The 11,710-nt window shown below is 35.9% G+C and overlaps 1 pseudogene; it reads left to right on the top strand.

Moving 5' to 3' along the window:
* Nucleotides 1-7,618: 7,618 nt before the first annotated feature.
* Nucleotides 7,619-9,594, top strand: LOC100424870 (60 kDa heat shock protein, mitochondrial pseudogene; annotated as a pseudogene).
* The last annotated feature ends 2,116 nt before the right edge of the window (nucleotides 9,595-11,710 follow it).

Consider the following 11,710-nt stretch of genomic DNA (forward strand, 5'->3'; position numbering starts at 1 on the left):
CAGTGATGTTGTCTGTGTGTGTATAAAAGCTGAAGTAGCTCTGACTCCCCACCCCCCGCACCCCAGAGGAAATGTGATTTTTATATCTGAGAGCAAGATTTTTACACCTGAGAACAATATTCTTAATGTATTTTAAAAGCATCTGGCCAATTTCTTTAATTTCATTCTGAAATTCTGGGATATCTCTATATTTTACATGTTTTTTCCACTCCAAATATCTCATTTATTTGCTCTATTTAATATTTTTCTCTTCTTGCGTTATTATTTTCTTAAGCAGTTTTCTAGTTCACTGACTATGCTTTTGGTGTTAATGATTTAATTATGATTGTTGCTGATGTGATTTAAATCACTGCTGCTTTTTATTATTATTTAATTTATTTTCTGTAATCTCAGCTCATTTGTCATATCCTGCTGTGGTTTTATCAAAATTAAGATTATTTTACAATGTTTATGTGGTCTGTGTTAACAGATAGTTGTTAAAGGATATGTTTTGCTTAAACTAAAATCCCGGTTTTTATACAAACATAAGTTGAACAAATGTCAAAAGTTTTAGTTAACTTATTAATTAATAAGGGAACCAGTAATATGTTACAACTGGCTCAACAGAGATTTCAAAACACACACATTAGCACAAACACACACACACACTCCATCGATTGTGCTGAAATAAATTTACAAACAAATACAAAATTTATAAAATTTTTCAAACATTGGAAAAGATCAGAAAGTATTGACTTAATGTTTTCTATTTCTTAAAAAAATTCCAAACACTTGTTTTACATTTTTTTCTGTTTTTTCGTTCTTCCTACTCTCTTTTCTTGTCTTAAAAATATGCATATATAAAAATAAATATTTTAATACACTATATATTTTCTTTTATATATACATATTTAAGTATATATAAAACTATATGTATTTAAAACAAGAATATATATAGTGTATTAAAATGTTGATCTATCTATGTATATATTTAAGACAAGAAAATAGATATGTATAGTGTATTCCATGCAGATTGGGATAGGAATTCATTAAATAATGATATTCTCTCTCCATATTTTATATTAATTACTAAAAATGTTTAGGTTGTTTTAACTGTGTTCTAATTTTATTTCATTTTAGTAGATTTCAGAGAGAGAGAAAGGAGGGAAAACCCCTCTACATTTTTATCTTTTAAACCAATATCTAGCTGGTTAAACAGTCTTATATTGTAAAGACAGCAGCCTATACAAAGGTTTGCTTTCCATTTAATGTTTTTACAAAGCTAATTTTACCATTAGCTTTTTACTAGTCATTAGAGGAACAGTCCAACTATTGAATATATGACCATGGCTTTTATTTCACCAGAAAATATGTAGTTTACTAGAAACAATAAAAATTACATAAAGATGCTATTGGAGTTGAATCAGGACCTTTCAAGACTGCCTGTAAAAAATAGTCTTTCATTTAAAAATAATAATTATCATCTTATTTAAGTGATAGGTCTTTGGGATTTACAGCTTTGATTACTCCTAAAGAGGAAAAGTACCCTGTATTATTTGGCATGGAAGGAATAATTCAAATTTTGAGATAAGGCAGTATCTACTTCTTTAGCTGCTGAGTAAGAGTTGGGAGGGCACCTTGCATTTTGAAGGGCGCATAGAGATAAATACAACAGACTACCTTTCTCTAGAAGTGTACATAGTTATTTTATTTTCCCTTAACCACTCCAGCTCACAATTTCAGTTTGGTTCATGACTAGAAATAGATTTACAGATTCACAGAGTCTACAGATAAAACAGATTTATTCAATTGCACTGCACATTTAATATCTGCTACACCAAAGTATTTATACTCTATCTGAGATAAACACTCATAGGAGTTGTTTAGAGAGCTTTGAATCACAAAGTTTTAGAACATTTGGATTATGTGGATTAAAAAAAATTTTATATGTTCAATAAAATAAAATCCCAAAAGCCATTTTTCCTACCCTAAATAAATGTTTTCCAAGATTCATAAATAATTTTTAAACACAGTAATGTCGGCCAGGCGCGGTGGCTCAAGCCTGTAATCCCAGCACTTTGGGAGGCCGAGACGGGCAGATCACGAGGTCGGAAGATCGAGACCATCCTGGCTAACACGGTAAAACCCAGTCTCTACTAAAAAAATACAAAAAAATAGCCGGGCGAGGTGGCGGGCGCCTGTAGTCCCAGCTACTCGGGAGGCTGAGGCAGGAGAATGGCGTGAACCCGGGAGGCGGAGCTTGCAGTGAGCTGAGATCCGGCCACTGCACTCCAGCCTGGGCGACAGAGCGAGACTCCGTCTCAAAAAAAAAAAAAATAAAATAAACACAGTAATGTTACTATAACTCCTTTTACTATGAAGAAACACCTGCTAATTTTTGCAGGAGAAAAGGAAATAACTCAGGGTGATTTGGGATCATGCAGTAACAAATGAAAACAAATAAAATGTTACTTCTTTGAAATCAAAAGGGACAGCTGATTTACATACACACACAACAACAACAACAAAAATTTTAAATCACATAAAATCTAATTTTTTTTTTTTTTTTTTTTTTGAGATGGAGTCTTGCTCTGTTGCCCAAGCTGGAGTGCGGTGGTGCGATCTCGGCTCACTGCAAGCTCCGCCTCCCGGGTTCACGCCATTCTCCTGCCTCAGCCTCCCGAGTAGCTGGGACTACAGGCGCCTGTCACCTCGCCCGGCTAATTTTTCGTATTTTTAGTAGAGACGGGATTTCACCGTGTTAGCCAGGATGGTCTGGATCTCCTGACCTCGTGATCCGCCTGCCTCAGCCTACCAAAGTGCTGGGATTACAGGCGTGAGCCACCACGCCCAACCAAAATCTAATTTATTACTGCAGAAGATTTAATATGCCTTCAAATATATGTTTTTACACTGCTCTTTTACACATCAGTTGGATTTGAAGTTCTACAGTTACATATCTGGTTCTTAAAAACTTGGTACATTTAAAAAATTAGCCAGGCGTGGTGGTGGGTGCCTGTAATCCCAGCTATATGGGAGGTTGAGGCAGGGGAATGGCGTGAACCAGGGAGACAGAGCTTGCAGTGAGCCAAGATCTCGCCCCACTGCACTCCAGACTGGGCGACAGAGCCAGACTCTGTCTCAAAAAAAACAAACAAACAAAAAAAGCTTTGTACATTTCTTACATTTCACTTTGATCAATCATTTAAATTAAACAAATTGTTGTATTAGCAATACATCTTTGATATCAGTAAAATAGAGTTACATGGAAAGATACAGCTATAGGTCAAGAAAACACATACACGTGCATGCACACGCACAAATACACACACGAATACACATTCATTCTCACATTATTTAGTTTGGCTCCAACTCGACCACACAGCAGCAACAAAAATTGAAAAAGGGTGCCCAGGGTTATAATGAACACTTTATACAAACAAGCTCTTCAGAATAGCATATGGTACTTTAATTCAAATGCACTCCAGGATGAGGAAAGCGCTTCACAATGGAGTATTAGGGAAAATGAATAGCTGTCTAGGGTTCTTTAAGTATAGGAAAAGACATTGGGATAAAAAAAAATAAAGCTATACTGAAACACATGAGTTACGCTAAATGTATTTTTCCTGCTGGGAAAAAAAAAATGCCTAGGGATATTTTAGTTTAATCAGTTACACACTTAGCTACACTGGTAATCTTTTTTCCCTTTTTCCTTTTATTTCCTCTTTCTTTTCTACTTTCCTTTCCCCATTCCTTTTCTTTACCTTTTCCTTTCCTTTTGTCTTCTCTTCTCTCCTCTCCTCCTCCCCTCCCCTCCTCTTACCTTCCTTCCCCTTTTCTTTACTTTATCATTTTGTTTTCATTCTTCCTTACATTTTAATCAGGCACACTTCCAGGTGCTAGAGATATAATAGCACCTACTTTCATGAGGCTTTTATTCTGTTGACCGATATCAAGATTTGTATTAATTCAATAATTTTAGACATAAAACTTCAATAGCATGGGGTAATATATTTAAATTTATTTCTGTAATAAAAAGTGTAAGTCAGGTTATAAGCAGTTATTTTATATTTCTAGTAATTATTTTTTTCAATGAAAAAATTAGGTTGATCTCTGTTCAATCAACTTGGCGTAGTCGCTATCAACTTCACTTCAGAAAAGCTCCATTCTATGTGAATGCGCTTAGTCTAACATACAGATCATGAGCCCTAATTAGAAATATCTGAGTAGGAACTTTTCCAATCATGGTGCTGAAAGTCATCCAGAAATGCAAGATAGATATAAAGATTTTCAATCTGTTTAGGAAAAAATATAAGCTTAAAAAATTGAGAACTGACTGGGTATGCGGCTTGCTCTTGTAATCCCAGCATTTTGAGAGACCAAGGCAGGAGGATCACTTGAAACCAGTAGTTTGAGATCAGCCTGGGCAACATGGCAAGACGTTGTTTCTGCAAACAATTTAAAATACAATAATTGAGCCAGGCGTGGGGGTGCACACCTGTTGTCCTAGTTACTCAGGAGGCTGAGGCAGGAGGATTGCTTGGACCCAGGCATTCGAGGCTGCAGTGAGCTATGATTGCACCATTGCACTTCAGGCTGCACTGCACTCTAGGGCAACAGAACTAGACACTGTGTAAAAGTAAAAATAAATTAATTCATTAAAAATTTGAGATGTGACAAACCACATAGAAAAAATAATCTAGGTCTAAGTTTTTATGTGGACATTAGGCTGCCTGCATAAAGATCACCTATTTTTATGGTCAAAATGCAGATGTCTAGGCCCAGACCTGGATTTATGTAAACAACATTTCTAATAAGTTTGTTAGCCATGGTTCTAAGTACTGAGAACCATTGAGGTAAATTCTAGGGAGTTGTTAACTGCATTAGAAGAATTTCTCATGTGTGGCAAACATGTCTATAAATGAACTTCAAGGACTTACCAAGAAGTCTTCCAAGATGAAAGTCCTCAGCATGCATGCTACATGCAGGATGGCTCTCCAGGACATTCCTTCATGTCTAGTAATTGTCAAGGCAAACACTGAGCTTGCAGCTCTGGGGTTTTCTATGAAATGGCAGAACTTAGGAAATTAACAACAATTCCTTTTACATCTGGGGAATTCTAAGATCTTTCTGGTATATTACATTTTACAGATTTCTTCTATATCTTTCAAGATAGACAGCTGGATAGATTCCTGCCATTTAAATGAGATTTTTGAGAGAAGGTGCATATATATTTTGATAACTGAACTGAAAACATATTGTCATTAGTAAGGTCAGTAATAGTAGTACTACTATTATTTACAATCACTGGGAAAATGTGGTTCATTATTGTAATCATTAGACAATTCAAAAAAGGTTTTGTGTTAGTTCATTTTCACACTGCTGTAAAGATACTACCTGAAAGTCAGTAATTTAGTTTGTAAACAAAAGAGGTTTAATTGACACAACTCTACATAGCTGGGGAGGCCTCAGGAAACTTACAATCATGACAGAAGGTGAGGGGGAAGCAGGCACGTCTTACCTGGAGGCAGGACAGACAGCACAAGAAGGAAACTGTCAAACATTTTTAAAACCATCAGCTCTTGTGAGAACTCACTCATTATCATGATAACAACATGGGAGAAACCATCCCCACAATCCAATATCCTCCCACCAAGCCCCTCCCTCAACATGTGGGGATTATAATTCAAGATGGGATTTGGGTATAGACACAGAGTCAAACCATATCAGTGGTGCACCCATCCATATCCTAATTTTGGAAATGTATATAGCCATTTGTTTTTGCTTCTAGGTTTAATAAAATCTCAACTCTTTATAAGTAGACCAGAAAAACATTTATCAGGTTATTATAGCATTTATATTGTAACATACAAATAATACCTAGAAAACTAAAGGTAAAACACTTCCGGTCTTGACAATACTGTGCCTGGAACACATTTTTTCATGATACTAGTCTTTGCAGTCATCCTTGGTTAGGCAATTGATCTCAAAAGTCTGTAAGAAAAGATAACAGTGGTTATAGTTTTGCTAATCAATAAGCAGTATTGAAATATCAATCAATGTCCAATCTGGTAATTCTTCAGTTGATTTGTTCCTTTGTAAAGTATTTGCATACAATATACATTTCATGTCTTTATCTGTTGGCAGCACATAATATTGTTTTTCAAATCAGTTGCCAGTAGTTAATTTTGCTATTGGCTGAACTTCTGGAAATAGTTTTTCTGGGTTTACTTGCCACTGACCATGGCATTTCCAGAAATAATAGAAAAAATATGTCAAAAATGTCTACATAACTATAAATTGTGGCTCTTCTATTGGTTGAGAAAGAGCTAGAAAGATGCTAGGAAACAAAATTTAATGCATTAGATCTTCATCATAATTTCTAGAAATTGATTTTATCTCTACTACAGGACTTTATTCTTCATAGTTGAAGGCATATAGATATTTTCCCAGGAAGTAGAAACTTGGGTATGTGCTGAAGCAAGCCTCTTCTAACAGAGTCATAGTCATATGAAATAGATAGCAATTAAGAGATCTTGGACCTAGTTTTATTATCTTATACGTGTGACTTCAACAATTAAAAAAACATACACGCAAACATTTTTGTCTTTTTCCCCAGGCAGTATTACATCTTATTTGTTGCAAAATTTACCTGATGTTGCCACAAAAGAGACAGAAAATGCTAATGGTTGAAGGAGCACTTTGGAGAAAATATCTGTTTAAAATGCAAAATGACATCTGATAAATATATTAATTGAAAGATTAGGGAGGAGGCTGGACAATGGGATATTAAATTAGGAGTCAATAGAATGCTTGCTCATACCATTTGAATGCAATTTTAGATTTTTTTGCAAATAAATATGAAAAATAAATGTAATATCAATGTCTTAAGATTATTTTTCACATTTTAGTATTGTTGCATTGAAAACAACTCTACAAATATGCTAACTAGGTGTTGCCTTCTTAAAATATACCATGTGACTTCCATTGCAAATTCTGGAAATGTTGCTAAGAGTAGACATCAATGCTTTCAGAGATATCTGATGTAATCTGTTACAAACATTACTTAATAAGAGAAAAAAGTATTTGGCCACCACTTGGCAAGGGAAGAACATAAATATTTATCTACTGTGAAGTATTTGAAAAATGATAATCTCCTTTGAAAAAAATATTTTAGTTGTCAAAGATAAATTATTACACATAGAATCAGATCCTTTATGCTATTTGTTTATCTTATTTAGATGTAATAATTTACAATACCAAACTTAACAATGAAAAGCATATTCAAAATAAGAAAATGTTCTACAAAAATCATACATATCTGTATTTTATATTTTGGTATGTCTCTCAAACAAATATCATACCCTATATACAGGTTTTAACAGATTGTTCTCCTAAGATCATATCAAGGATATGTATATAACTTTCAGAATATTAATTTTAATCACCACATAATGTTCTTTTTTATATTTATCAAAACTTGTTTAAATAATTTATCTTGACTCTATACATCTGTTTGCAAAGATTTTCTCCTATTGTACATAATAACATGATAATCACAATTATAAGAGATTTTGGCCCTTACTTGCTGATAATCACCTGCCTCAACGCATACGCTCCCTGCCACTGCCTTACAGATATGGTTTGATTATTCCCAATATCTCACCAAATGAGACCTGCATCCAGGGTACTAGCTTCTCCTGTCACTTGGGCTTATGCTAAAGATGTGAATTTTGGTGTAGAAGCCTGAGCCCTAATGCTTCAAGTTATACGACTTTAAGCCTATGCTGTAGCTGTTACAATGGAGCCAAAGAGAAGAATAGTGATTATTGAACAGAGTTGGGGAAGTCCTAAAGTAACAAAATACGGAGTGATTGTTGCACACTCAATTAACTTAGAAGATAAATGTGACAATATTGGAGCTAAACCTGTTCAAGATGTTTCCAGTAACAGAAATGAAGAGGTTGGGGATTGCACCACCACTGCTACTGTACTGGCATGCCCTATTGTCAAAGAAAGAGAAAATTAGCAAAAGTGCTAATCCAGTGGAAATCAGGAGACATATTATGTTAGCTATTGGTTCTGTAGTTGCTGAACTTAAGAATCAGTCTAAACCAGTAGCAACTCCTGAAGAAACTGCTTAGGATGCTACGATTTCTGCAAACAGAGAGGAAGAAATTGGCAACATATTTCTTATGCAATGAATAAAGCTGAAAGAAAGGGTGTCATCAAAGTAAATAATGGAAAAACACTGAAAGATGAACTAGAAATTATGGCAGGCATGAAGTTTGATCAAGGCTATATTTCTCCATACTTTATTAATACATCAAAAGTGTATTATATTGTGAATAATAGTATATGAATTTCAGTATGTGTATGTTCTATTGAGTGAAAAGGAAATTTCCAATGTCCAGTCCATTATACCTGGTCTTTAAATCGCCAGTGCTCACTATAAGCCCTTGGTTGTAACTGCTGAAAATATTGTTTTGAATAGTATAAAAGTTGGTCTTTAGGCTGTAACAGCCAAAGATCCAGGTTTTAGTGACAATTGAAGGAACAAGCTTAAAGATACAACTACTGCTATTGGTGACAAAGTGTTTGAACAAGAAGGGTTGACCCTAAATCTTGAAGTTGTTCAGCCTCATGACTTAGAAGAAATTAGAGAGGTCATTGTGACAAAAGATGACGGTACGCTCTTAAAAGGAAATGATGACAAGGCTCAAATTCAAAAGTGTATTCAAGATACTCCTCCAGTTAGATGTCACAACTAGTGAATACAAAAAGGAAAAACTGGGCCAGGTGCAGTAGCATGCAGTCCCAGCACTTTAGGAGGCCAAGGTGGGCGGATCATGAGATCAGGAGATCGAGACCATCCTGGCCAACATGGTGAAACCCCATCTCTACTAAAAATATAAAAATTAGCTGGGTGTGGTGGTGTGTACCTGTACTCCCAGCTACTCAGGAGGCTGAGGCAGGAGAATCGCTTGAACTAGGGAGTCAGAGGTTGCAGTGAGCCAAAATTGAGCCACTGTACTCCAGCCTGGTGGCAGAGTGAGGCTCCATCAAAAACAAAACAAAACAAAACAGAAAAAAAAAAAAAGAAAAACTGAATGAAATTGATACCTGGCAAAAAAAATCAGTTGAAGTAGCTGTGCTGAAGCTTGGTGGGATGAGTGATGTCAAAGTCAATGAAAAGAAGTAACAGATACCCTTAATGCTACAATAGCTAGTTTTGAAGAAGGTATTGTTCTGGGAAGGGATTGTTGAATTGCTTTGGTGCATTCCAGCCTTGGATTCATTATAAAGATAAAAAGTTGGCATATGTATTATTAACAGACCACTCAAAATTTCTGCAGTGACTATGGCTAGGAATGCAGATGTTGAAGAATCTTTGAAAGTTGAGAAAATTATGCAATGATCCTCAGAGATCGGTTATGACATTATGCTTTGAGATTTTGTGAATTTGGTGGGGAAAGGAATCACTGGAGAACCACTTTAGTGGATGCTGCTGAAATGGCTTTGACTACAGCAGACGGTGTAGTGACAGAAACACCTAAATAAGAGAAGGACCCTGATATGGGGGCAATGGGAGGAATGGGAGGTGGTATGTTCTAACTTCCAGAATAGCACTTCACCATTTTGAATAAACTGTGACAGAAAGCTCAAGGCAGTGTTTCTAACCAATAACTTCAGAGAAGTCAGTTAAAGAAAATGATAGGAGAAAAGGCTAGCTGATGTTTAAGAAATCACTGTAATCACCAGTGACCATTTTCGTTGACAATATATAATGGTCTATTGCTGTCATTGTCTGTAAGATAATTTATTTTGAATTTTTGAATAAAAAATATATTTGTACATTCCCAATATTCGTTGCAAGAGCCATTTACCAAAGTATTGCTTTCAACTTAAATAACTGAGGCATTTTTATTAGTATTCTGTTAAAGTCAGGATTTAGTGCTTGCCATCATTAGATTGGAAGTTAAGAAGCAGCCTTTCTGCAGACAGTAAGAACAATGGTGTTTAAATTAGAGAAATATATGATTAGGTGACAACCTTTGTGTAAAAAAAATTTGTTTACAGTTTATAAAAATGAAGTTTTGCAGCCACCTTTAGATTAGATCCTTTCGATAATTTATTGAAAGCACAATGCCGGAAAAAAGGTTTATAGCAAATATTTCCAAATTACTCTTCAAAGAAGGGAACAGCAGACAAGAAAATCTTAGAAACAGTAGAGTTGGGAGGCTGAGGTGGGGGGATCACCTGAGGTCAGGAGTTTGAGATGAGTGTGGCCAACATGGTAAAACCCTGTCTCTACTATAAATACAAAAATTAAACAGACACAGTGGCACATACCTGTAACCCCAGCTACTTGGGAGACTGAGGCAGGAGAATTGCTTGAACCTGGGAGGCAGAGGTTGTAGTGAGCCGAGATTGCACCACTGCACTCCAGCCTGGGCGACAGAGTGAGACTCTGTCTCAAAAAAGAAAGAAAGGAAAAAAAAAAAAAAAAAAAAAAAGGAAAGGAAAGAAAAGAAAAGAAGAAAAAAGAAACAGTTTTTTTTTGAAAACTTAATTTTAATAAAAGAAAAAAGTGAGACACATTTAGTTTTAGTATATTTTCTAAATACAAAATAGTCTTTATTGATTAATTTATTTAGGTTTTTTTATTGGATGATATTTTGAGTTTCCCAGAAAATGAAATCTGAGGCAGAGACCTTCAGTGCACTAATCATGTAGTCCTAGAGAATGCAGGGAAGGGGTCAAAGCACTAAGGACCAGCACTAAGTGATTAATTATTAAAGTCACAGGTATGTACTATCTTAGCTATACATAGTACATCTCAGGAACACCATCATGGAGAAGAAAGAGAGTAGGATTTATCAACTGGCTTTTATCTTCTATTGGTAAAAGACATATGTATTAGGCTGTTTTCATGCTGCTGATATGGGCATACCTGAGACTGGGAAGAAAAAGAGGTTTAATTGGACTTACAGTTACACAGGGTTTGGGAGGCCTCAGATTCACGGCAGGAGGTAAAAGGCACTTCTTACATGGCGTTAGCAACAGAAAATGAGTAAGATGCAAAAGCAAAAACCCCTTATAAAAGTAAGGCACATTTACTACCATGAGAACAAGATGGGGGAACTGTCCCCATGATTCAAATGATCTCCCACCGGGTGTCTCCCACAACAAGTGGGAATTATGGGAGTAAAATTCAAGGTGAGATTTGGGTGGGGACACAGCCAAACCATATCATTCCACTCCTGGCCCCACCAAATCTCATGTCCTCACATTTCAAAACCAATCATGCCTTCCCAACAGTCCCCCAAAGTCTTAAATTATTTCAGCATTAACCCAAAAGTCCACAATTCAAAGTCTCATCTGAGACAAGGCAAGTCTCTTCTGCCTATGAGCCTGTAAAATCAAAAGCAAGAGAGTTATTCCTAGACGCAATGGGGGTGCAGGTATTGGATAAATACAGCCATTCCAAATGGGAGAAATTCACCAAAACACAGGGGTTATGGGGCCCATAAAGGTCCAAAATCCAGTGGGGCAGTCAAATTTTAAAACTACAAAATTATCCCCTTTGACTCCAGGTCTCACATCCAGGTCAAACTAATGCAAGAGGTGGGTTCCCATGTTCTTAGGCAGCTCTACCTTTGTGGCTTTGCAAACTACAGCCTCCCTGCCAGATGCTTTCATGGGCTGGCATTGAGTGTCTGCGACTTTT

This window comes from Macaca mulatta, chromosome 6 (assembly GCF_049350105.2).
Source record: "Macaca mulatta isolate MMU2019108-1 chromosome 6, T2T-MMU8v2.0, whole genome shotgun sequence".
Classification (NCBI taxonomy): Eukaryota; Metazoa; Chordata; class Mammalia; order Primates; family Cercopithecidae; genus Macaca; species Macaca mulatta.